A 23,325-nucleotide genomic window follows, 5' to 3' on the forward strand; every position below is an offset into this window, starting at 1 on the left:
TATTTTCTTGGGTTGCAAGTTAAACAGCAACCTGATGGTTTCTTTATTTCTCAAACTAAATATGGTCTAAACTTAATTTAAAAGTTCAAATTTGAGAATGGAAAAAATTTTGATACTCCTATGAGTACAACTCTAAAACTCTCAAAGGACTCTACAGGTAAGAAAATGGATCTTAAATTGTATCGCAGTATGATAGGTAGCTTGTTGTATTTAAATGCGAGTTGACTTGATATTGCATTTAGCGTAAGGATTTGCGCTAGATATTAATCTGACCCTAAAAAGTCACATTTAACTGTTGTTAAGCGGATTATGCAATATGTTGCAAGTTCAACTAATCCGGGTCTTTGGTATCCACATGATACTAGTGTTTAATTAGTTGGTTTCACTGATGCTGATTGGGCTGGTAACGTTGATGATAGGAAATTTACCAGTGGTAGTTGTTTCTATGCTGTGAACTATTTAGTTTCTTGGCAAAGTAAGAAACAAAGAATCGCTCTCAACTGCTGAGGCTGAATACATTGCTGTAGGTAATGTATGTACTCAGCTTGTATGGATGAAAAGAATGTTAAGCGATTACGGAATTGCATAGGATTCTATAGTTTTATATTGTGATAATTCTAGTAAAATTAAGATATCTAAAAATTCAATCCATCATTCACGAACTAAGCACATTGATATTAGATATCACTACATTCGTGAGTTAGTGGAAGAAAAGACAATTACTTTGAAATACATTCCGACCGAGACTCAACTTGCTGACATTTTCACAAAACCGCTTGACAAAAGCAGATTTTCTAAATTGAAATTTGAGCTTGATATGTGCAATTTGAATTGATTATTCATGCATTTCTGTATTACATTGTATATATTTGTTATTTTATTTGTTTGAAATTTCAAATTTCAAGAAAATTGTATATTTTTGGCTGTGTACGACCAGTCGAGTACATACTCGACCAGTCGTGGCACGACCGATTAAGCATGTCCTCGACTAGTCGTGTAGCACGGGTTTGATGTTTATTTAGGGAAAAATCCCTTTTTTCTTCATTTGGGTTTCTTCTCCAGCGAGTCTTAGCTCGACCGGTCAAACCCATCTCCCTAGTTCTTCAAGGTTAGTGCTTTATTTCCATTTTTCTTATAGATTTAAGTTCATATCACTTCTTTTTCATCTTTGGAGTGATTTATTTCTTGTTTCATTGAGGTTTTTGGGGTTTTCTTCTCCAAAATCTGATTTTGAAAAAACCCACTCTACTTCTTTTACAACCCTTTGATTCCTTGATTTCCTAATTGCAAATGGAAGGTAGAGGCAAAAAGAAAAGTTCTCATGGTCCTTCAACTTCTAGATCGACAACTATCACAATGTGCCACCTTCGGTCACCCGAAGATGATCCCTCCTATATCCGGAATTTAAGGTTGTGCAATGTTATAGTTGAACGATTTGATCATATTGAACTTCTTGCTCCATTTGAAATCCTTTCTCTTCTTCAATTTGTAGGATGAGTTAACATTTTACATTGGGGTGAGCCAGCATACCGGTCTATTGCGCAAGCTATATATGCATGTATTTCTGATTTTTCAACTGAAAATTTAACTTTTATTATAACAACTAGAGAAGGTCTATTTGAAGTAGACCGACATTTGATCTCTGGTCTGATGAAAATACCTGTCAATGATGAAGGTATTCCCATTAGCACTCTAGTTGATAAACCATCTGAATCAGAAAAACGTATGCTTACTAGAGCATTATGCAATATAAATGCGCAATAGAGTCAAAATGGGAATATGCTTGCTTTAAAGTATTTGTTACCTAGATATAGGGTCCTTTATAGGATATTTATTTTAACTCTTTATCCACGTTCTGGTAATAAAACCGAACTCACCTCTTTCATGGTTCGGATTCTTCATTCCATCATTTCTGGTACATCTGTATGTCTTCCTTCTTTAATTTGTCATTCCATCATACAATTCCATCTCCATCCTGGACACAGTGATATCCCTTTTGCATATCTTATGACTGTGTTGGCCACTCATATGTTAGTGGCTATACCTATTGGAGAGGCTCCTATTCAACACCAAATCTTTAACAACTCAAATATAAACAAGATGAATTTGAGGTTGGCCATAGGCCAAGTCAATGTAGGTGCTGGTGGAAATGATGTCGCAAATGAAGAAGAAGCTGGTGATTTACCTCCAAATGACATTAATATGGACGATAACTTTGATGAGATCGAATCAGATTCTGAGGCTGACCTTGATTATCAGCCTTCTGATTTCGCTAAGAGGTTGAATACTCTTGAGGAACAGGTGGCTCAGATTCGTGTAACCCAAGATTCTCAATTTGTTTATATACGTAAATATATAATGTGCATTAATAAGGGTTTACATCAAATTGATCCATCTATTCATGCTCCCTCTTCAGGATCTGATTAGTATTTTATAATCTTGGTTTGTAATAACTTTAATGATACTTGGATTTCTCTTGTCTTAAGTAGTTATACATAACTTCACTTGGTTTCACTTGGTTGTACTTGGTTGAACTTGGTTAATTATGTTTGATCATGACTTGCTTATGGATTTAATATTTTGACTATCTTGATCATTTATTCCTCACTACTCTTCTTATTCTTCCTTCATTATGTACTTCCTCTTCTATTTCATGATTCCTTCCTTTGTCATATTGTGACAGGGGGGGGGGGGGGAATTTTGTCAACTTGTGATATATGGCATGTGGATTGTGGATGAATTGATTGTGAAGGGGAGTTAAGTAAATTTTGTCAATGCTTGTGATATATAGCATATGGATTGTCGATGAATTAATTGTGAAGGGGAGTTAAGTAAGGGGGAGTTATTGTTGGAGGAATTGATGCTTTGTTAATTGATGCTTTGTTTATAATTGGTGCATAATTCTTTATTGTACGTATATTGCTTATGTTATTATGAAGTGTGTTTTGTCACAAATTTGACAAAGGGGGAGATTATAAGTACTAAGGTTTCTAGCTCCTATAATTTTCAAATTTTTGTAGTGCCAAAACCTCTCATGAAATCTGTGTCTTATGTAGCTCATCTACATAATGAAGATAATGCATCTCTCAAGAACAAAGATCTTTACTTCAAGAAATGCAAGTTTACATGGTCATGTTCAAGTACAACATCAAGTGTGTGTTCAATGTTCAAGATTCATAGTTTAAGCTCCAAGTTAAGACAAAGTTCCTATACTTTGAATCTCAAGCTCAAGATTCAAGATATTTCAAGTTCAAGCTTCTTAAAGTTACAAATTCAAGGTTGAATATATTTCAAGTTGAAGCTTCTTACAAGTCAAGACAACATTCCTAGTCTTTGAATCTCAAGTTCAAACTTCAATGGTAGTCAATTTCAAGCCTCAGAAGTTTCAAGTTCAAGCTTCATCATGTGTAATGATCACAAGCTTCGTGAACTTTAAAGATCAACTATCAACCGAAGGAAAAGAAGTTTCAATGTTCATACATCACAAACAAGGTATGAATGACCTTAGATTGACCTTAGGGTAGGTCATTTTGAATATACATAATTCAATTAGATCATTTTATAAGTGAATAGACTGTTTGTTGACTAGTCTTGAACTCTATTCGACTAGTCCTAGTACTGGCTCGACCAGTCTAAGAAATTCTTCGACAAGTCCTAAGTTTATTACAAAATTTTAAAATTTTCGGTTAAGCCTCAATCAGTCCTGGAGACTGCTCGACCAGTCGTGTAAACAGTGCTCGACTCGTTCTCGACCAGTCCTGCAGCCTTGACTCAAAGTCCAGCAATTAAATCTAGTTCCACACGACCAGTCGTGAAGGGCCTACGACCAGTCATAGAACGGCTTTCTCTTATCGCACTAAAATTTTAAAAATCTATTGGTCCTACGACTAGTCGTGGAGACCACAGGACCAATCGTGAACGAGATTTCTTCACTTGTAAATAGAGCACGAATTTCAGAGTTTTTCCATTCAATTCAAGCTAAATCAATACGCCACTCTGAGAGATAAGTTAGTGACCTTTTTTAAGCTATATTGTGCTCATTTAATATTCTCTTTTATTAGCTTTATTTGCATTTGATTTTGAATTTCTGCATTCCAATTTTATTCAAAAGAGGGATTGAAGCATTCCTATTTCTCGGAATCAAAATCAAATCAAGCTAGCCCAAGGTACTTTAAATCTAAAATTAATTTAGAACCTAGAACCATTTCATAAGTGAGTTTGGACATTAAACTTCTACTCCGATTTGGTTCTTCTGGGCTTCATTAAAAAGAGAATATCCAGGTATTTTACATTGTTATAAATTTCTGTATTTTCGTTTCATTGAGATTGAGGTAGAAAAATCTCTCTATTTTGGTTTGTTTGAGGTGATCCAGAAAACTCAGAGTGTGGGATTTTTGAATTGTGTAAGCCCACTTGAAAGACACAATTGTGAGGGTTTTAGGTAAACCCGAAAAAACCTATTTTCATAATGAACGCTAATATCCACTGTGTGAGGATATTATGAGTAGAATAATTGTGTGGCTGTTTTTTAACAGTTGGTGTACACACAAGCGAACCACTATAATCTCTAGTCTTGTGGATTAATCGTTTATTTCTTTTTATGGAGGATTGTAATTTCCCTTTTTGTATTATGGAGAATGTTGTAATTTCTTTTTTACAAGTGTGAAGAATGTTGTAATAGCTTAGATTTCTTTCCTTGCTATTTATTTCTTTATTCCTCTATATCAGTTTGAGTTTTTGACACACAAACTGTTCTAGTAAGGTTGTCCTGCCATAAACCCTTGGTTTTTATGGTGTAAGGTTGTCCTTAGAACAACATCTGTATCAACCTCTCAATACTCGTTCATTTGAGGTTGTCTTTAAATTCAGCATTATGGAATTGTCTATTACTATCTGTATTTAATTTATTTAAATTCCACTGTTATTTTTTTAAAATTTGGCATAGTCCTATTCACACCACACCCCCCCCCCCTCTCTAGGACATATAGCTCGGCCTTTTCAGATACTCACCCTCGACAATCGGAATCGACCTATACAATCGACCTCGACAATCGAAATCAGCCTTGATACTCGGCCTCGACAATTGGCCGAACAAGGCTTAAGGAAAGGTCACAATGTGGACATTCAACCACCATTGCTCATTAATGTGGACATTTAATCAACGTCGCTCCCAAGGAGTGGTCCACATAGAGCCATACATATAGTGGGCTCATGGCCCCACACAAGGGCCTAACATGCATCGCCATAGGCCTCACTCATGGGCCCCATATGCATTACATTGGGCCACGCCCATGGGCCTTGAATACATCACAATGGGCCTCGCCCATGGGCCTTAAATACATTATATGGGCCTCGCCCATGGGCCTCGAATACGTCACAATGGGCCTCACCCATGGTCCTCGACGCTAGGCCTTATCAAATGGGCCTCATATACCACATAATGGGGTGGGCTTTGCTCGTTCCAAATGGGCCCATCAAATGGACAATGTGGGTACAACATGTACATCATGTGAGGGCTACGTGAATGGACATTGTGAATACAAAATACATACATCTAGGCGGGCCTCATACATCCCAAAAAAAAATAATCATATTGAAGGATCAATTGATCATTTGGACCATACCACGAATAGTAGTGGAGATAATAATTCTCGCTGTTAAACAAATCACAAGGCCACTATAAAGTTTATTTTCCACCCAATCTAATCATAAGGTCATAAAGACCTGGATTAAGAGGAAAATAAATATTATAATGGTCCAAACTTAGTAGCCCAAGGGTTTAATGGTGGACGTTCAAACCCACTATTTTCTATAATGTGGTCCACCTGATCCTAGATCTGTCTCATTTTTAGTCTCAAGCCTTAAGACGAGCTTGCCAAGTGGTTGGACGGTATGGATACAACACATGCATCATGGTGGGTCCCATAGGGATGGACGGCATAGATAAAGTACATAACTCATAGTGGAGGCGACACTGGTGGAAGGTGTGGAACACATACATCAGTGGGTCCCACGTGGGGCCCACCCTAATGTTTATTTTCCATTCAATCTGTTAATAAGGTCACAGGGACCTGGATAAAGAGCAAAGATAAATTTCATAATGATCCAAAACTTCTGTGACCCAAATAGCGTCTACAGTAGACGTTCAATCCCACTGCTTCCTGTGACATGGGCTACCTGAGTTCCACATACAACTGATTTTTGGAGGGGGCCCACAGCACTAAAGGGGGCCATGGTGTTGATGTCAACACACATCACGGTGGGGCCTACGTTTGGGATCCACGTCCCTGCCCTATCCAGCGCAGCAGTAGCAAGACGCTGCTGCAGCGTCCTCTGGATGTGCAGCAACAGCGCCTGCTGCATTGGTTTTTATTTTTTATTTTTTATATTTTTCCACAGAATTTCTTAGGTGGGGCCTACATCCGGAGAATCCAACCCACCCATTTGATTCCATGGCTCGAGACCGTCCAAAAGAGCCCAATATCCAGTATGTTTTAGAGAGTAGAAACATCAAGGTGAGCCCTAATGAATTTTAAAGGTAAGAATCATTATTTCCTACGCTATGGCCCGCCAGAAAATCAGATTAGCTTCATTTTTCGGCTCAACACATAAAATAGGCTAAGAAATAGGATGGACAACACGGATTTAATTCATACATCAAGCTGGGGCCTACGCAAGCTAGTCTAGCCAATTTACTCCTAACTCATTGGCCTTTGCATTTGAAGAACACATGTTGCTACCTGATAACTGGACTGCCTGATTCTTCTGGAAACGGATTGGCTACTCTCCCTGCCACCAGCCCGGTGGCTGTGGTCGGTGCTCTGTGGGCCCCACCATGATGTATGTGTTTCATCCATTCCGTTTATTCATTTTCTAAGATCATTTTAGTTCCTGATTCCAAAAATGACAGGGATATAAATCTCAGGTGGACCACACGACAGGATAACAATAGTGATTGGATATCCACCATTAAAATCCTCCTAAGGCCCACTGTACTGTTTATTTGACATCTAATTTGTTGATTAGGTCATACAAGCCAAGATGAAGGGAAAAAACAAAGATCAGCTTGATCCAAAACTTTACTTTTCCCTAAAAGGTTTTTAAATGGTCGACCCTCATTCAACATTGTCTGTTTCCTGTAATGTGATCCACTTGTGATTGTGATATATCTCATTTTTGGTCTCATTCCATTACATGATCTGAAAAAATAGATGGACGGAATGGATGAAACACATACATCATTGTGGAGCCCACAGAGCACCGATCACTAGCCATTGGCTGGTGGCAGGGGGAGTTGTCATTTCGTTTCCGATTCTTTTGTGATGAGCTAATAAACCTTCCTGACATTCTACACATGTCAAGTGGGTGAAAGGAGAAGTACTTGTCAGGCAGGTTGGGTCAGGTTAAGGGTTAACCAAAGCCCAACCTTACCTCAGGAGGACCCAACCATGCAAACCGGGCCAAATTCCAAACTAAGGTTCCCAACCCAAACCTCTCCACCCTCAATGTAAACTGGCCCAACCCAAAACAAACACGTGATTTTCCCTAACCCAGCCTGAATTTGATTGACCTGAACCCAATAAGCAGACCTTGACAACTCGGCCCACCCAGTTAGAACTCAGGTTGGGTCAATCGGGTTCGGGTCAACCTGAACTCAAGTTGCATACTTGCTCCGACTCATGTTATAGACTTAAAAACACTACAGTGTTGAGATTTTAAAGAGCCATGATACACCAACTACCACATCACAATGTGCCTCTGGTGGGCCCTGTTGGGGGCCGTTGCACAAAACCTTAGGATCTAGCCTCTCAAAAACACCAGAATTATGGGATAATAAAGCAATAAAATAAATCAAAGCACATACCACACGACACAAGAGATTTTTACGTGAAAAACCCTCAAAGATGTAAAAACCATAGGACCTCGTCCAGATCAACAATCCACTATGAAGTAGAACGTTACAACCGATCACAAGTACACACCGCTTGGATCAAACCTTCTTTACTCACGCAGGAGTGCATAAACAATAAGAGAATAAAGAAAAACAGAGGGATCTCACTGATTATGAGGACATAGAAGCACTGAGATGTCGAGTGCACAATAGATCACCTCTATGAGCATAACCTCCCTTCCACAAACTTCCTCTCTCTCTCTTTCTCTCTCTTTCTCTCACTTTTGATAGCCCTAAATCCTTTAACAAACCCTCTTGTATTACTTAGAAAGCCCTAGGTAACTCCCATTTATAGTTTAGGAAACTCCCTTTCACATGGGTGCAAAAACTGCCTCAAAATTTCGTAATCCGTACAAAATTGAGAAGTGAATCTACGTAATCTCGACTGGTCAAGCAGGGTCCTCGACTAGTCGAGCGGACCCTCAACCGGTCAAGCAGACCCCTTGATTGGTCGAGCAGTGTGGAGAAAATTAAACCCGTAGTCGCTGGAGTTCGAGTCGAGCCTGGGAGGAAAAATCCCATCAAATCTCCCCTTTTCCGACTTAGGAGAGATCCGCCTTCTTCAAGCCAGTCAGGTTTCTACAAACCTCAAATTTTTCCTTGAGCAATGCCTTGGTCATCGTATCTGACCCATTATCATCCGTGTGGACTTTCTCAAGCTATAACACCTTCTGTTCCAAAGTATCACTGATCTAGTGATACTGAATCTCTATGTGCTTAGACTTGGAGTGCTGACTTGGATTCTTACTTAAGTGAATAGCACTTTGACTATCGTAATAGACCACGTGCTGCTCCTGCTTTAGGTTAAGTTCCTATAGGAACCTCTTCATCTAAAGCATCTCTTTACATGCCTCTATGACCACAATGTACTCGGCTTCTGTCGTCGACAATGACCTCTTATAGCTTGCTCTGCCAAGAGACCACTCTCCCTTCAAATGTAAACATGAACCCCGATGTAGACTTCCTGGAGTCTATGTCACCTGCCATATCTGCATTTGTGTAGCCCTCTAACATAATTCTTCCATCACCATAGCATAGGGTCAACTTGGACGAGCCTCTTAGATACTGCAGTATCCACTTCATCGCTGTCCAATGCTCTTTGCTAGAATTGGGAAGATGCCGGCTGACAACATCAACCGCATATGCTATACCTAAGCGTGTACACACTATATCATGCATCAAACTTCCTACTGCTGACGCGTAGGGTATCTTCTGCATCTCATCCTCCTCTGCCTTTGTCTTGGGACACTGACTGTCGCTCAATATGAAGTGACCATCTAGTGGAGTACTGACCAGCTTTGCTACATTTATATTGAACCGCTTTAGGATTTTTTCAATATATTGCTCTTGTGATAGCTAAAGCTTCATACTGCTTCTGTTACGGGTTATCTCCATTCATAGGATATGTTTAGCCGAGCCCAAGTCTTTCATCGCAAATGACTTGTCCAACTCCTGTTTCAGCCTGTTGATCTTCTTTACATTTTTCCATGATAAGCATGTCATCAATGTATAAAGTAGAAGTAAGAAATCACCATCTGAGAACTTACGCGTGAACACACAGTAGTCCGACTCCATTTTTCATACCCATGCTTTAATATAAATGAGTCAAACTTCTTATACCATTGTCGTGGAGCTTGTTTCAGCCCATACAAACTCTTCCTTAGCCTACACACCATTTACTCTTTACCCTTGACTTCGAACCCCTCTGGTTGGTGCATGTAGATCTCTTCTTCCAAGTCACCATGAAAAAATGCAGTTTTAACATCTAACTGCTCTATCTCTAGATCCATGTTAGCCGCCAACTCAAGCAACACCCGTATGGATGTCATCTTCACTACTGGTGAGAATATCTCCTCGAAGTCTATGCCTTTCCTCTGACCAAACCCTTTCACCACAAGTCTGGCCTTGAACCTTGTCTGTGAATTCTTCTGTTCAATCTTCTTTCTGAACACCCAATTGTTGCTCCGCGCTTTCTTTCTCTTTGGAAGTTTCACCATATCATAAGTGTGGTTCTTATGCAAGGATTCCATCTCCGCTTGCAAGCATTCAACCACTCCCCCTTATGCTCATCAGTTATGGCCTCAGAATAATCTTCTAGCTCTCCCCCATTAGTGAGCATAATGTACTCATGCGACGAGTACCTCTTGGACGGTTGTTTGTCCTCATATGACCTCCTCACCTGTGGCTCAACAGGTGAATCAAGTGGGGGGTGATCCCCCGATCCATCTTCTGTAGGAACTCCCTCGCCCTCTGCACCTTACTGTACTCCTCCGTCATTAAGCACCATGGGAGGAATAACCGGAACCATGTCCTCTAGTTCACCTGAACTAGGCTGGTTCTTCTCTGGCTTACCAATGTATTCTATACACTGATCCTTAAAAAATACCACATCTCTGCTCCTGATGAGCTTCTTTTAGGTCGGATCCCACAATCTGTAACCAAATTTTTCATCACCACACCCCAAGAACACACACTGTCTGATCTTCATATCAAGCTTGGACTTCTCATCCTTTGGTACATGAACGGATGCCCTACATCCAAACACCCTGAGATGATTGTATGATGGATCCTTTCCAATCCACACCTTCTCAAGTACTTCTTCATTCAACGGAGCTGATGGAGACCTGTTTATCAAATATACTCATGTGCATTGCTTCTCCCCAGAACATCTTAGGTAACTTCGCATGGGATAACATGTATTTGATTCTCTCTACAATAGTGCGATTCATCTGCTCAGCCACACCATTATGCTGGGGGGCTTTGGGAACAGTTTGTTTATGCCGTATACCTAGGGACTTACAATACTTATGGAAGTCACCGATGTATTCACCACCATTGTCAGTACGGATGCACTTCAATGATCTACCTATCTCTCTCTCGACCATAACATGAAATAATTTAAACACACCAAAGACCTCATTCTTGGATTTCAAATAATAAACTCAAATCCTCCTAGATGCATCATATATAAAAGTGACAAAATACAATGCCCCACCCAAGGTTTTTGTCCTCATAGGACCACAACCATCAAAATAAACTAAATCTAATGCATGCACTTTATAAACATGAGAAGCAGTTTTAACGAATAAAACTCTATGTTATTTCCCTGATAAACAACCAATACAGGTTTTGAGAGGTATACCTGTCACGTTTGGAAGGAGGCGCTTCCTCGTTAGTACATGAAGCCCTTTTTCACTCATGTGTCCTAAATGCCCGTGCCACATGTTAATAACTGAATCTTCCACTGTGTTCAACCTACCCTTGCACACACTGACACTTACCTTGTAAAGGGTGCAAAACTTCTTTCCTCTGGCCTCGATCAATGAACCCTTAATGAGCTTCCAACGCCCACCAATATATCAACTTTCATATCCATCATCATCCAACCTTCCCGTCAACATCAAGTTGAGGCAAAGGTCTGGGATATGCCTCACATCCCTGAGAACCAATGTGCAGCCCACATCAGTCTTCACACAAATATCACCGACCCCTACGATCTTTGATACGCCAAAATTTCTCATCTTCACAGTCCCATAGTCACCTGACTTATAGCTTATGAAGAAGTCCCTCCGTGGAATCGCATGAAACGAGACTCCCGAGTCTATCACCCAGTCGGTGTCCTGACCTGTAACCGTGAGACATACATCGTGATCTGCTGAAAGAATAACTACAACGTCGCTATCTGAAGTGACTGCAATGGAATCTTATTCATCTTCCTTCTCCTTTCCTTTTCCTTTCTTATAGTTCTTATTCTTATGACATTCATGCTTATAGTGGCCCTTCTTGACACAATTTCAGCATTCAACATCCTTCTTGGTACTCGACTTGCCTCTTGATTTATCTCGGGCCTTCCCGCCTTTTCTATTCTTTTCTCTCCCCCGTTCTTGTGTCATAAAAGCCTCTTGTTGAGTGGACCCCTAAGATTTCCTCCTTGTCTCCTCATTGAAGAGACAGCTAGTAACTTGTTTCATGGACACCTTTCCATCTGCCGCGGAGTTACTCAGAGACACCACCAATGTCTCCCAACTATCAGGCAATGAGCTAAGCAATAACAAAGCCTGTAATCATTATCCAAGACCATCTTCATAGCGGAGAGCTGGTTCAATATATTGCTCACTTCATTCTTATGCTCAACCACAGAACCATTATCATTGAACTTGAGATTCACAAGTCGCTTTATCAGAAAAATCTTATTACCGCCCGTCTTCCTCTCATACAACCCTTGTAATTTCAGTCATAAGCTAGCAGCTAAGGTCTCCGTAGACACATGGTGGAATACAGAATCGTCTAACCATTGTCTAATAAACCCCACCGCCTTACAATCCAATTTCTTCCAATCATCATCTGTCATATCTTTGACTTTACTGATATGCCTTGAATTGGAGAATATAAGTCCTTGTAATAAAGCAAGTCTTTCATCTTAGCCTTCCATATGGTCCAATTAGAACCATTGAGGTTGATCATCCTTGATGAGCCACCTTCCATAATTCAAAACTAATCCCACTTCATTTAATGAACTTATCTCTAATACCACTTTATTGGGGGCCGTTGCACAAAACAGTAGGATCTAACCTCCCAAAAACATTAGAATTATGTGATAATAAAGCAATGAAATAAATCAAAGTACAAACCACACGACACAATAGATTTTTATGTAGAAAACCCTCAAACAAGTAAAAACCACGGGACCTCATCCAGATCAACAATCCACTATGAAGTAGAACATTATAACCGATCACAAGCACACACCGCTTGGATTAAACCTTATTCACTCATGCAGCAGTGGATAAATAATAAGAGAATAAAGAAAAATGAAGAGATCTCACCCATTACGAGGATGTAGAAGCACTGAGATGTCAAGTACACAATAGATCACCTCTATAACACTACAAGAAAATAGGGTAAAACCGGCAGTTGGTGGAACCCTTTACCGGCTGGAACCAAATCCAGCTGTCAAAAAATGGTCTCTATTAAATCAAAATGCAAATGCCCTAATCTCATTTTCGACACTTTTCCTCTCCCCATCGCTGACTCTCTCTCTCTCTCTCTCTCTCTCTCTCTCTCTCTCTCTCTCTCTCTCGGCCCCCGTCCACTCCCTCCAGCCTCGAGAACCTTCATCTCTCTCTCTCTCTCTCTCTCTCTCTCTCTCTCTCTCTCTTCCATCCTCTGGCCAGATCTGGTCCTTTTACTCATTACAAACCGGGGGCTTTTGCATTCCCTTCCCTTTCCTCTCTTTCTCCCTCCTAGGTTTAGGGCTTTTGGATGAGATTTGACATATATTCTTCAGTGATAGAGGCAATTATTAAGATGTGGTGGCATTGAATTCGTAACTTGCATTTCTTCTTCTTGTGAACCAATTTGGTGAGACTTTTTTCCCCTTATGATTTTCATTTCACTGTTGATAGTTACATGAAGTTAATGTAATCATATGAAAGTTTTGTAACAGATCAAGAAAGTAAGAAAATAATATGAATTTCTATTTTTATTTCACTAAAGCATTTCATTATTTTTATATGAAAATCTGCATGCTAATTGTTCTTGTATTAATCATGCTAGAGGTCCTGCGTTTCAACTCTCTGTAAACGGGGCACAAATCGTTGTATGCTTGGATAAACCCATTGTATCATCCATCTAGTTGACCCTTCTTTGGTGGACCAACACATATAAATTCACAATGACTGGGGAATTTTCCCCTGTTGACCATTTTTGTTTTCAGTCATCTATTCGATCAAATGGCCAGGACGATTATGTCAGTTTGACTTTTGAACTATGGTCAAAAGTCAAACTGAGGGCTATATAATTTGATTGGTCTGTTTTCAGATGAATGTGTGTTATGTGTATGGTGGACGAGACAACATAAAGTGAAGAGTGCTGGTGAATGGCCTGGATCTCCAACTGAGGTTCCCAGAGCAGATTCAGGTTCGGTATCCATCTATTTGTCAACTGAATGTGTCTCATCTAATGTTTCGGTACTTGTGTCTCAATTCTGCTCTTTAACTCATCTCAGCCATCGGTTAGCACCACTGATACAACTCTTTTTTCTGGCAATGGAGCTTTAGATCCTATGGATACGTCTCCTTGTTCTACTAACCACTTAGATGGCATACATGATGACAACACTTACACAAGATTTGCAAATCAACAAAGGCTGGAAGAAGGGCATCACCAGAAGCCATAAAGATGTGGAAAGAAAATGGTTTTACTAGGTAAATATACAAAAGGATGTACTAAATGGCTGAATGTTAGCAAGTTGTTAATATTACTTGGAGCATAGTTCAAAAGCTTCTACCACTTCTTTCGAATTCAGCGCCATTTTCCATTTATCATCAATATCTTCAAGTCCAATGCCCTGGGTCCTGTTGGCTTTATTTTGTGTGCATCTGTTAGTCTACTCTTTTTAATGGTAATCTGATATGATTTCCGTTTTAGTTTGTCTTTGGCTCTTTCATTAGCTATGTCTATAGAAACCATCTGCCAGCGAGATTCAAATGTTGATACCATAACCTACAGATGTGTGAGATTTCCTAGTAGATTAATTTAGCACTATTTGGATATGTAAATTAACTTATGAGCCGAATATTTTGCTCAATGTTGTTTAAATCCTACAGTTTTCTGTTCGGATCCTATGATCTAATTGAAGTCTCAGAGGGGGCTGAATTGCCTTTAGGGAAGATGTTGAAACGTTTGAAATCCCAAAGAATGAAGAAAATGTCTGATGGATAGCCCGGATCTCTTATAATGTGCTATGTTGGAACATGGGCAGCATCTGGGTTGTCGTGACTGTTGATGGTGGATGTAAGAATGCATTGTTTCTACAATTGAATGTGTCTAGATGCCCAATAGAAATGTCATTTATGTATAGACTATTGAGGTTGCTTATGCTGTTTCTAATCTAGATGTGTTTGAGTGGTTTTGCTTCTTTGCAGCTGCAGTCATCAGGATGGAAGACGAAACATCTTCTGTCGTCTTCGATTGTTTGGAGGGAACATTGGATTCATGGTCCTTCGAATGAAAAGATCAACTAGGTAAGCCTCTGCTCTATTATATCCCCTTGTGTGTTCGATCATTGCTCATGCCCCCAATGCAGAACAGAGGAATTATATCCTGCACAGCAGTATCTATGCTATGCTTGGATGTACACAAGGATGGTTTTGTGCTTCTCTTTTTCATCCTTCTTCGAGGTAACTCAATAAAAAAAAATTGTTAGTCTTATTCTATTGGCAATTTTTATTTTTATTTTTCATTTTACAGTAATAAACATATGCTAGAATTCTAGATATTCTATTTAAGAAATTCTGCTTTCTGCTGCTTCATCTTCATCTATGAATGCAGATGGGTATCCAATCTAAGTGTAGTTTGAAATCATCCAATCACCCTGCCATGTTTACTTTGGTGAGTTGGCTCTGCCATATTCAGGTTTGACCAGCTCTACTACATAAATCTCCCTTTTCTTTGAATGAGAAAACTATTGGGGTTCCTTGGGATTTCTATGGCTCCACTGTATGTTTGGCACATGAAAAGCGTGCATTCATAGTATGAATTCAGTGGGTTCTCTGAACTGTTGGCTGTCCTTGAAAGGGTTGTCATAGAATGATTGGCCAAGAGTTTGCAATGTACATTTAGGTTTCTGGTTTGTATGAGCAAGGCCCATGGTTCATTGATCCATACCGTTGAGTTGATGGGACTTATTGTCACCTTTCCAAAAAAAAAAAAATGGATGTAATTTAATGGACCCTATTGTCAACGACACATTCACCAAATATCATATAGATGTGAAGATTGTAGCTATAGAATATTTGGCCCTTTTTTCTTCTTCTTCTTCTTTTTTTGCTAAATGTGAACTGTTTCTGTATTTCTTCCTTAAAGACATGTTTGGGTATGTGAATCGAAAGGAAAAGAAAGGAAATAATATAATTGTTCTATGATGTTTTCCATGAGAACTACTGAAACATGGTTGTTGTAATGTCCACCTATTGAAGGCTTAGGATTTCTAACCATCTGGGACATTTTGGTGCATGGTCGTCCACATTGACCAGCAATATTAACGGTGTGGATCACTGAACCATGGGCCTCACATATACAAACTCTCATCCTAAGCACAGTACAATACCTGCTATTGAGAAATGTGATGTGGTTCTGGGTTTAAGTTCTGAACCCAGTAATATGTTTAGTTGTCATACTTTGTAATGAGACATCCCCTGTTTTTAAAGAAAATGTATTATTCTGTGCGGATGAACAATCTAATTCTGCAGAATTGCTTTCCTTGGAAACAAAAGATGTAGAGAAAAGACAGAGAAATTGAAAAAAAAAAATAATAATAATAATAATAATAATGCCTTTGGTACTTGGTAACATTTGTGAAATTGTATCTCCTTTCAGTTTTTGTTGATAAACTGATGGTGTTCATGGGAGAAATTGAAGCATTCTGTTTCCATGGTTACAGCAGTCAAGCCAAGGAATAATATCAGAAGAGTTGATTAATCACCTCATGAGTATTCTTGGTCACGTAATGCAGCTCAAAACATTGAAGGTAGGGAAATAAATGAACATGCAGCTCGTTGTTGCATGTATGAAGGAGCTATGATTGCAATAAAACCTAGCTAGTAATGCCAACGCTTGCATTCTAAGCTGTCTAATCAAAAAGTGTACTATTGTTTTTAGGATTCATATTACCTACTGTGGAGCACAGGTTTCTTCATTTGATTTTACTGTTATTTGGCTCAAACTGTAATTACCTAGGAGTTAGTGAAGTTAAATGATATGATGATGCAACCACAAAGGGGAATGTAAATAGATCAAAGAAAAGAAAAAGATAGTGGGAAAGAATCCAACAATCTTCTAGTCAAGACTAGAGAAACAAAAACTAATTGATGACATTATCTTCTCAATTAGGCATAAATCTATGTTTGTGTGTAGGTCAAGGGCATTGAGTACAGAGTATAACTCTCTCCCAAATGAATCTTCCCAACCATTTGACTGTGATTGAGATGAATTTGTGTAAGCTACCACTCCTGATATCTCTTTCCCTTTGTTCCATTTAACATGATTCTCTGATTCATATGTAGTTTTTCTCATAGATGACATTGCTGATAACGGGAAGAGGTTAAAACCTCTTAAAATCCCTCATTGAGTTGATTTTATCTAGTTTTCTTAATCATAAGAAGCATATGATTGATTAATATATTTGGTTTCATAGCATGGTCTCAAGAGCTGATGTGAATCCTACGCGATTGAGGAATTCATGATTTCAACGTGATTCATGACAAGCGATGAGTACATAGTCCACTTCAGCTTATGGGCTATTTCAAAGGTATTATAGAGGTTTCCATATCATGCACCACCATGTGGGTATGTTTGTAGTTGGCTGATGTGCAGTTGTGAAGAAGACTAGAGGCTGGATGTTTGGGCTCACAAGGTTGGTGTTTGCTGTATGTATGGATTTATGGGTGGTTGTCTTATTGCTGTATGTTGTGTGCTATAGGGCTGTTAGGAGAGTGGATTGTAAAAGTTAGGGGTGCCAGGGGAGGTATGTCTATAGAGTAGGGGTTCGGGCCCCCCTTCTGTTTTATATCTAGGTGTGGCTTCATGCAATGGTTGTTGCAGGCCTTCTACAGTTTGTTGTTATCTTGCAATCTAGCATGAAATCAACACTCAAGGAAGACCTTTACTGGTGTGCTGCAACCCTTTCCTTTTTCAACAAACAGGTGATGAGTTCTCAAATAGAACAAATACGTGCACACACATACCAATAATAAAACAATACATGCATAAAGAATGTCAAGAGCATGCTTGATATGGGAAATGACACTCTCTACCTGAGTTTTCCTCGTAGGCAAATAAATAGTTTTGCAAATAATCCACTGTCTCATGAGTTGCTTCCACTGTTCCACATGAAAATCTTCCATTGAAACTCTCAAGATCTTTTTTGATAGAATGCTGAAATTTTTATTGAAAATTAATTGAAAGAAGGAAAGCTATCGATTAAGATAATGGACAACTATTGCCAATTAGAAGAGTCCCTTACTTTTAGATAGCTATCAGATCATTAAATTACCATTTTGAGTTCAGGAGTTTTTCAGATAGCTCTTCTTGATCTTGATAAAGCTCTTTTCTTCTGATTGTTTAAGTTATTTAGAAACTGAAATGCTTGCAATGGCTCTTGTTTTAGTGGTATGCTGGGAATGGGATTCTTATCTAATTTGAATCCTTATTTTATCATTTACAGTCGACAGACGTATTTGCATGTGTTATGACAGATTTCTTTTTTGGAAAGTAACATTACCAGGGATTGGACCCTGGATCACTCACACACACTTCTTAATCTTATTATGATGGATAAAAATTTTCCTGGTTCACTGACTTCCTTTTACCTAAATAGTTCGCTATCATCTTGATGAGGACCCAAAGACTTTGAAGGTGTTTCCCATTCCACTTCATGATGCCAGTGGCTCAACTCTGCATTATGACCGGCTTAGCATTTCACCTGATGGAAAGATATTGGCAGCAACCCATGGTTCCACATTGTAATGGTCATGTGCTGAAACTGGAAAGGTTTTGGATACATCTGAAAAATCACATGAAGGTATAAGCATTTTCCATTCTGTCCTTGCTTTTTTCCAATTTAATTTACTGATTATTGTATCCGTGGTTAGAATTGATGTTGCAAAACTTGTTGGTAGATATCGAACTTGGCCCAGTCGAGTAGTTTGGGAATCAATTTTGAATTTAAAGGTCTTGTTTTTTGTTCGGATTTTATGTGTCCATGCTGAAACGCAATTCTTGGTGCAGGTGTATTTGGGTGGACAATACGTAAACAATCCTACACTGTCAGATGTTACGTTTCTAGTTGAAGGTTGTAAATCATTCTTGACTGAATCAATTTGGTAGTCTATATGCTCTCATTCTTTGGGGCTTTAGACAGAAATGTTAGAGATATAAGTTTTCTTCTTGTCGTTGGTTTTTTTTTTTTTTTTTTTAATTTATTTATTTAGAATTTTAAATTTTAGCATATATCACATGTTCTGTGAAGTTACTTCTTGGAGCTTTATGGTGGACAGCCTATGGTGCACTGAGTCTCTTTTTCCTTATTTGGATTGCCTTAACTGCCAAATGGGTTTTTGTTGACCATTAAGGAAAACAGTAGTTTCAGGAGATTCCATGCTCAAGGATCTGTTGGATGATACAATCAGTGGTATTTTTGGTCATGTTTATGAGTTGTGTGATCTTATCTTTGAACCAGTGATTCCTAACCAGTCTCTTGGCCTCATTTCAAAGTTATATGTTCTATTTTCCTTATATTGCTTAATATATTGTTATTGTGCAAGTCCTATTCATCAATAGTTCAGGTTTGATAACAAGCATCACAAAAATCCATGCTTCTTGCATCTGTCCAGGGATTTGAGTGAGAATGAGTTAGTCGGGACAATTCCACCAATACTAGGCAATCTGTCCTATACTGGCAAGCTGTGAGTTGGAGACTACCACATCTAGTTTATGATCTTAGCAATACGTATGTGCCATGATTGGTCATTGTGTTTTCTGTTTATTCTTCCCAGGTACCTACACAGTAACAAGCTCACTGGGCCAATTCCACCCGAATTGGGGAACATGTCCAAGCTAAGCTATCTGTGAGGGTTCCTTCTTTAAAATAAAATTTCCAGTTCAGGGGTATTTGTGTAAAATATATCTGATCCTTTCCTTCTGCAGGCAATTGAACAACAATGAACTGGTAGGTAGCATTCCGGCCGAGCTTGGACAGCTGGAGTGATCTGACAGTGGGTGTACTAACAAGCTAAAAAAAATAAATAATAAATAATAATCGTGAGTTTTTATTTATTTATTTTTAAAACGGTCTCCTTTATTTCTATCATCTTATTTTAACCTTTTGTGGGAATATTTTAATTTATCATGCCAGGAATATTGCCAACAACAACCTTGAAGGACCAACCTTGAAGGACCGATTCCTCGGAACATCAGTTCCTGCACTGCACTGAATCAATTGTGAGTCTTTTGATTTCAGATTTGTTTACAAGAAATTTTTGTTCATTTCTGATCCCATGATATCTTGTTTCAGTAATGTGCACGGCAACCGATTGAATGGTTCCATTCCATCTGAATTCCAGAAGCTGGAGAGTCTAACATATCTGTAAGTTTTAACCAGAAGATATATGTGGTGCAGTTTTGTGCAATCCAGATACGCCCAGGACCTACTCACAAATGACACTACTCAACCGACATCCTCTTTCTCTCCTTTGTGGAAAAGAATCAAAGTCCTCTTCCCGCTTCTGGACACCCACATGCAATGGCAAATTAGCGAGGGCAACCAGAATCTATGGAAAGCTAATTGGACTAGTTTAGGCCCGATGGAAAGTAGGGTCACTTACAACATCGAACCTCCTCTCAGGGACCTCAGAATTAACGAGTTTCTGGGCAAGTCTGGCCCTCTCCCGCCTTCGGCTGCTCTCGCCATTCTTTCCTAGCAGGACATTGACTTCAACTTCCATACTGGGATTTGTTTATCGGATGGCCCTAATTTACCTATCTGGCATAGAAATCCCACAGGAGCCTTCTCTGTTGCATCGGCTTGGAATGTCATCAGATCACGCAGGCCTGCCACAACTTGGGGTCCCAAAATTTGGAATGTCAAAGTTCCCCCAAAGGTGTCAGTGCTGGTTTGGAGAATTATCTCGAGAGCGCTCCCAGTTGATGCGAGGGTTCAAACTCGTGGCGTTCACCTCGCTTCTCAATGCAGTTGCTGCTATGTTGATAGTAACTAGGGCCACAGACCCCAGATTGAGACCATTCTCCATCTTTTCTTTCAAAGCAGGATGGCGCACGCCATCTGGTCCCACTTCGCTTCAATCTTCGACGTTCACATGGCCCCTTCTTCCTCAGTTGAGGCCGACCTAACCCATTAGTGGGAATCCCGACCAGGAAATGGTCCGTCAACCCCTTTCAAGAAGCTTATTCCTTATTTCATTCTATGGGAACTTTGGAAGAGCAGAAATTTGGCGAGATATGAAGGGGTGACCATGAAGTAGGGAGTGATCATCTCTCGCATCTATAGTTGGGTTCATCTCATCGTTAATAGATGGGGAATTCCTCCCTCCCGGTCCAATTCAATGAGCAGGGCGCTTGAGGCTATGGGCATTCCAGTGCCTACCCAGCCTCAATGTTCATCCCAGGTGGTGATTTGGAGGAAGCCCCCGCCAGGTTGGGTCAAATTAAACATTGATGGATCTGCTAGGGGTAATCTAGGTGAGGCGAGAGGAGTGAGTTCCTCTTTGGATTCCACACGGGCTATGACGTTGCCTCCAATACTCAAGCGGAGCTTCGGGCAATTCATGATGGGCTTCAGCACTGCCTTCATCTTGGGTAACCCAATATTCTTGTTGAATGTGATTCGCTCCTCGTCGTGAACTTCCTCTCGGGTTATGCTGTTCCCGGTTGGAAATGGAAAGGATGGATAGACAGAATACACAACCTCTCCAAAGCTAGAAATGTAAAATTTGTTCATACTCTTAGAGAAGGTAACGGGCCAATGGATGCCTTGGCCAAATTGGGGAGCAAATGTCAAAGGTCGAGTTTGTTTTTAGATCATTCCAACCTCCCTCCAATGGTTAGAGGCCTACCCTTCCTTGACAGATTGACCCTAGGCTCGGTGAGGAGGGGGACGTAAGATCTACTCCCCTTCGCTCCCTCCTTTTATTTTCTTTTATCTTCTTTGCCTTACAATAGGCTCCCCTCGCCTTTTTGTCTGTGGGAGCCTGAATCCTGGTTGATGCAAGCCAGTTTTGTAAATCCTTTTAGTGAAATGAATTATTCCTTTTCCAAAAAAAAAAAAAACCAGAAGATATATGTGGCTTATGCTTTTCTTTTCCCTTCATCTGTTCTGCCACTGCCATTCGAAACTGACTGATTTGCCTACAACTATGTAAGTAGGGCCCCATGGTTCAATGATCCTGACCATTGAATTGAGCTCATCCGACCCATCATGGATGGACTTCCCAAAAGATCTCCCAGATTGGAAGATTGTAACCCAAATGTTGGCTTTTTGAGTTGATGTTGAAATGGTAATGTATCTTTCTTAATAATGTAAAGTTGTCCTATCATTTTGAGGATGGTCCATCCATGGTGGGCGCCTAAGAGCCCATCAATAGTATTGGGTGCCTGAGCCCCTTGTGACCTTCCTCTTGCACAGCTTTGTATCAAGGTTTGATTCATCATCCTAAGCTGTTTATAGTTTTGTTGAAAACTTAAATGTCTAAACATGTTTGTTGCATTATGACACAAGATTACTCTAACTTTTAAGTTTACAACTTCGAGGCTGTTTATATGAGATGTCACCTTTCTTGGCCAGGCTGTGGACTCTATGGGGAGAACAGAATAATCGTTGCAGTAGGAACCTACGCGGTCAGCTTTGAAGACACTTTTAGGAGGGCAAAATCAAAGATTTTGGAGTGGTCTTATGGATTGTTAGGGTGGTGTTGTTGTTTTTTTTTTTGGCTTGTAAATCAAAGTTGTTTTTGCCTAAATCACTATTTTGCTGGTTTATTCAAATTAATGATGCCAGCTCAATGGCTGTTGTTTCCCAACACTCAAATTAAAGAGGGTACTACATGAAGTGCGCCTAAAAAAAAAAACAACCATTCATAAATGCAACAGGAAGTAGAATGAAAAGAGGTACAATAGCCCTACATGCATTACATGGGGGTGGACGTGTATGTGTCTTTGAGATGGCCATAACAAGATCTTTTAAAATATGACACTGCAGCAATGAATTCTGGTGTCCATACTGTAATTGCAACTCAAGTTTGATGCAGGGAAGGATAATGACAATTTCATGTGTTGATACAATAAAAAGAAATTAGGCCAAAATGTTCAATCCAACAATGCATTTCAATAACAATACAGTAGTTTGGATTGTAGATTTCACATAATATACACTATTATTTGTGCCCTTAGGCTACGGATTAAATCCAAAAGGTTTCTTTATAGCTACGGATTTTATCCGTAGCCTTATCCCATTTTCTGCTCAAAATTATGATTTAGGGGCGGCCCACAAAACCGTGGCCGCCGGTAAAACCTTTACTGACTAAGCCTTTGCCGGCTGTTGGCTGACAGCCGGTAAAATATTTACCGGCAGTTTTTTGGACCTTTGACGGCGGTTTTGCCCGCCGAGAAAGGCTCATTTTGTTGTAGTGTGAGTATAACCTCCTTTCCACAAGCTTCCTCTCTCTCTCTCACACACCTTTGATAGCCCTAAACCCTTTAGTAAACCCTTGTAAAGCTTTAAGAAACCCTCTTGTATTACCTATAAAGCCCTAGTACCTTCCATTTATAGTTTAGGAAATTCTCTTTCGCATGGGTACGAA

General features: G+C 39.6%; 2 long non-coding RNA genes across 6 annotated transcripts; both read left to right on the forward strand.

Annotated features, from left to right (window-relative positions):
* The first annotated feature begins 13,515 nt into the window (after positions 1-13,515).
* Positions 13,516-19,897, forward strand: LOC131221829 (uncharacterized). Of its 5 annotated transcripts, XR_009159608.1 has the most exons (11): positions 13,516-13,870; positions 15,284-15,343; positions 16,331-16,481; positions 16,868-16,948; positions 17,148-17,261; positions 18,330-18,533; positions 18,740-18,803; positions 19,345-19,416; positions 19,507-19,578; positions 19,658-19,729; positions 19,866-19,897. It is a non-coding gene; the product is annotated as an uncharacterized LOC131221829 (long non-coding RNA). The 5 variants fall into 5 exon arrangements; XR_009159609.1 differs by lacking the exons at positions 13,516-13,870; positions 15,284-15,343; positions 16,331-16,481; positions 16,868-16,948; positions 17,148-17,261 and adding an exon at positions 17,469-17,655; XR_009159605.1 differs by lacking the exons at positions 13,516-13,870; positions 15,284-15,343; positions 16,331-16,481; positions 16,868-16,948; positions 17,148-17,261 and having other exon boundaries at positions 17,692-18,533.
* On the forward strand, positions 19,890-22,528 carry LOC131221830 (uncharacterized). Its single transcript, XR_009159611.1, has 3 exons — positions 19,890-19,951; positions 20,025-20,096; positions 22,311-22,528. It is a non-coding gene; the product is annotated as an uncharacterized LOC131221830 (long non-coding RNA).
* Positions 22,529-23,325: the final 797 nt, after the last annotated feature.

This window comes from Magnolia sinica, chromosome 12 (genome assembly GCF_029962835.1).
Source record: "Magnolia sinica isolate HGM2019 chromosome 12, MsV1, whole genome shotgun sequence".
Taxonomy (NCBI): domain Eukaryota; kingdom Viridiplantae; phylum Streptophyta; class Magnoliopsida; order Magnoliales; family Magnoliaceae; genus Magnolia; species Magnolia sinica.